This window comes from Ambystoma mexicanum, chromosome 13 (genome assembly GCF_040938575.1).
Source record: "Ambystoma mexicanum isolate Mex_15411 chromosome 13, UKY_AmexF1_1, whole genome shotgun sequence".
Lineage (NCBI taxonomy): Eukaryota > Metazoa > Chordata > Amphibia > Caudata > Ambystomatidae > Ambystoma > Ambystoma mexicanum.
In genome coordinates, this window is record NC_090938.1 from 36,146,799 (window position 1) to 36,151,348 (window position 4,550).

Below are 4,550 nucleotides of genomic sequence, written 5' to 3' on the forward strand. Positions count from 1 at the left end.
TAACAGACGAGGATCTCTTTTCAGATACAGATGGGGATGGTGAAGTTGTAATGGAAATAGCAATGCCCTGTGACATTTTGATTCAAGCTAGGGAAGTCCCCGCTCAACTGATGGCAGTGGTGGGAGCTCGTACCAAATAATTTGTGGACAACAGGCCCCCATGATGTAGGGCTGTTGCACGGAGTACAGCCTGTGGTAATAAAACTAAAGCAAGGAGCACATTTTACCCCGAGTGAAACAGTATCCATTGTCCCGTGAAGCTGAAGAAGGGATAAAAGAGACAATAAATGCACTACTAGCACAAGGGATAATAGTGCCTTCAAACTCCCCATGTAACACATGTATTTATCCAATCAAAAAAGCAAAAGGAGGGTCTTGGAGGATGATACAGGATTTGCGCCCTCTAAATGATGTAATTCAGAAGGAGTTCCCTCTGGTCCCGAACCCTGCATCAATACTATGTAGCATCCCGAAAGTGGCATCACATTTCACAGTAGTAGATTTGAAAAACGCATTTTTTTCAATACCCCTGGCTGAAGAGAGTAGATACCTTACAGCATTTACACTGGGGGGTAAAAGATATGAACACTGCAGACTACCACAGGGATACTGTGAGAGCCCGAGCATATTCAACCGCATATTGCATGAAGACTTGGGAAACCTATCAGTTGAGAGTACGATTATTCAGTATGTAGACGATTTATTAGTGTGTGCACAAGATGAAGTAACATGTAGAAAGGATTCAACAACCCTCCTGACTCTACTGGCCAACAAGGGGTACAAGGTAGACAAGGAGAAGTTACAGTACTGCCTGACAGAGGTCTTATACTTGGGACAGCTGATATCAAAAGATGGAAAAAGAATAATTCCCGACAGGGTAGAAGCAATAAGATCGGTAGGAGAACCCACAACAGTGAAAGACATGAAAAAATTCTTGGGGATGTGCAACTATTGCCGAGCATGGATACTAGACTATGCAGCATACACGAGGCCCCTCCTCCAAGCACTCAAGGAGGCACAACAGGAGAACAAAAAAATAGAATGGTCAGAAGAAATGAGCACATCATTTCAATCATTAAAAGAGCTAATTTCAAGCACTCCAGTGCTTGCAAACCCTGATTATGGACGCAAATTTTACCTATTTTCACACTGCAAGGGAACACTCATGACAGCTGTACTGACACAAAAGACGTCCCTAGGACACAAGCCTCTGGCTTACTATAGTGGTACTTTAGATGCCGTGATGCAAGGCCATTTCGCGTGCGAGCAATCGCTCGCTGCAGCCGCGTTCGCGATTGAGAAAAGTGCCACAATAGTAATGGGTTGCCCTGTGACATTGTTTGTGGAACATTCATTATTTGCAATACTTGAGAGGTCAAAAAGCACACTGACGACACAGCGGGCGACAGCCTACGAGATTATATTGTCTAGCGCCAACATCCATGTGGTGAGATGCAAGACAGTGAACCCCGCCACATTCATTACAGAAGCGTGCACACTAGAGGACATGCAGGACCACGATTGCGCGACCTACACAGGAGAAAGAGAGGAGGACACAGTGGTGTGTGAGAACGCTCTGAGCGAGGGGGAAGTGTACTTCGTGGATGGGTCTGCATCGATTGACATGGACACGGGAGAGAAGCATGTTGGTATGGCAGTAGTGAGGTTAGAAGACGGCGAGTATGAAACACTAGTACAGTACCGCCTCCCATCACATTACTCCGCACAAGCAGCAGAACTGATTGCGCTCATAGAAGCACTGCATGCAGCAAAGGGTTGCGCAGTGACAATATACACAGACTCAGCTTACATGACGACGACAGTACATGGAGGTCTAGCGAGATGGGGGCGGAGGGGATTTCGACGGGCAGACGGAACACCAGTACAACATGCAGAATTGTTGAAAGAGTTGATTGAGGCCCTACAAAACCCTACTGCAGTAGCAATAGTGAAGTGCCAAGCACATACATCGAACACAGACGTTGTGTCTTTGGGAAACGCGGCAGCGGACGCTGCCGCCAAGGAAGCTTCCTATTTTCAGAAATATGAAGCAGGTGAGTACATGTTGCAGCACAAGACAAACGACGAGCTCCCAGAGGGATACAGCATGATGCCTATATCACAAATATTAGAATTACAGGAAGGAGCTAGTGCAGACGAAAAATTGATGTGGACAAAAAGAGGGTGCAGCAAGTCGGCAACAGACTTACTATGGAGACAAAACAACTCCGGGAAAGTGGTAATGCCAATCAAGTTATTAGAAATTGCGTTTCAACAACTACACTTCCCTGCACACAATACCCGACAGCACATCGCAGCACACTCTCCACTGCGCGAACACTCAGATGCACACAGAAGCGCTGCGATATTGGGGGATGAATTTACAGACTATCTGAAGAAATTGACAAGGGCAGCGCACGTGATATCAAAGCAGCTCTCTCCACCCTTCACTAGAGAGGAGGGAAACATAACAGGGTCTGTTACGGAGCCTGAACAACAGCTACAGCTGATGCCGGGTGACTCAATTTATGTCAGAAGTTTTGTGCGTCGATGGAATGCACCACGGTTCCATGGCCCTTACGAGGTAGTGTTTTGCACACCCACGGCAGTGAAAGTAAAGGGCTTGAGGTACTGGGTTCACTTGACAGATGTACGAAAAGCATATAGTAGCGTGCAGGAGGAGGTGGATGAGGAGGCACAGACAACAGCAAACGATGCAATTGAGCAGAGTGTCTGAAAAACGGACTTGTGTATGTGTGTTAGTGCTGGGCCTGAATGGGAAAATGACTGATGGGTATACTTGCATTGCCTTTTAGATGTTACTAAAAAAAAAAAGTTTTTCCTTTTTTATCCTGAAGACTTATATGAAATCAATGAAGTGATCAAATTATGACGTGTTTACACCCTTATCTGTGAATACCCTTCCCTGCAACCCTACCCACTTCCATTCCCCGTCAATATATATATTGGCACTGATGGTGCCAGCAAAATGTTTACATGCATGCACTTAATGCACTTTTATATCTCAAACAGGAGCTACCATGGCATCTAACGGGCAGCATGCAACGGATAGAATCAGTAGAATAAGAGAATTAGTACATGAGAGATGCAGATATTCGTATGAGTGTGGACTATCCGTGTGCATTACGTTGTTTTTTATACTAATGTTTGGCCTGGTTACATATTGGTTTGTAGCGTTCATCTCTATCGAGATGAACAAGGGGGGAGGGATTAACAGTACTGGGATTAACAGCACTACTGGGACCGATACAACTGCAAGTGTCAATATGATTTTTTGGTATGGGACGGAGCTAAACTTGTATGTGGCTATCATACCACACCATCCAATGCTGTCATCTTACAAAAGAAAGAGCCACAAGGTGGAATGCAAAACAACACAGTGCCTCCACCAGGGATATCTAATTACAATGCCAGCAGTTTAAATGACCGAAACCCGTCTGCCATATCATGGTTGTATAACACCCCCACCAGCCAGCCTGCCCCCATACAAGAAAACAACCTGCAAGATAACGTCAGGGACGAACAGAAAAAGCTGCTAGCAATACACGAAATATTATATGATGCATGGGCCAAGGGGGGTGGGAATGAGAAAGGGGGGTCTATTTTATCCCTCGCCCAGGAAGTTGGGAAGTACATGAGGAACAAGAACAACAGACGGAAGAGGGAAGCAGGGAGAAGAAAGTATGATGAGTACTATGGGTTAGGTCTAGATAAGATGGAAGACCCACGACACCCCCACCAAACAAATAAATGGTATGCAGATATGAGTGCCACAGCTAAACAAACAACAAATGAGAGCTGTTATGTCTGCTCCCTCATCCCTCACGCTTCAGGTACACCCAAAGTATTGCTACCCAAAGAGTTGCCAATTATAGATGCCCAATGTCTCCTTCATCTCACGTTATGCAGGATTAAGAACACCTTCCAGGCACATGAAGTTACTTTTCAAATGCTGCAGAACGAGAAAACGTGCTATCCAAAGACGGCAGGGGTGGTATGCTTGAAAGAACCGTTTTTTGTAATACAAGGGACACTTTTTTCTGATAACAAATGGAAGGATGAAGAAGTCATGTGCAAAGCAGAAGCACTGAGAGGTGTGGCACCAGAAAAATTGCAGTGGATAGAAGAAACATGCACACCAGTATGGAAAGAACACATTTCAAAACTAACTTGGTAAACGCCATTGAAAAACCTTTCAAACTACAGAACGAAATAGACTATGAACTATGCTTTAAAGGAGAGGGGAAGACCTCTATAGGAACAAACAAGAACTGTAACAAGACCCTCACCATCCCAGATCTGAGAAAAGGGACAGCGGCCCTCATGGACACGTACTGGGTATGCGGCAACCAGGCATACCTACACCTCCCCCCGTCATGGAGTGGCAGCTGCTCAATGGCCACTCTGCACTCAGCCCTAATGGTAATACCAGAAAGCCACATCGACGGGAGCAAAAAGACACAGGAACAAATACAACAGAGTGCAGCCCAGCCGACTGCGGAGTCACAAATGTATGTCCTGTCTTCCGG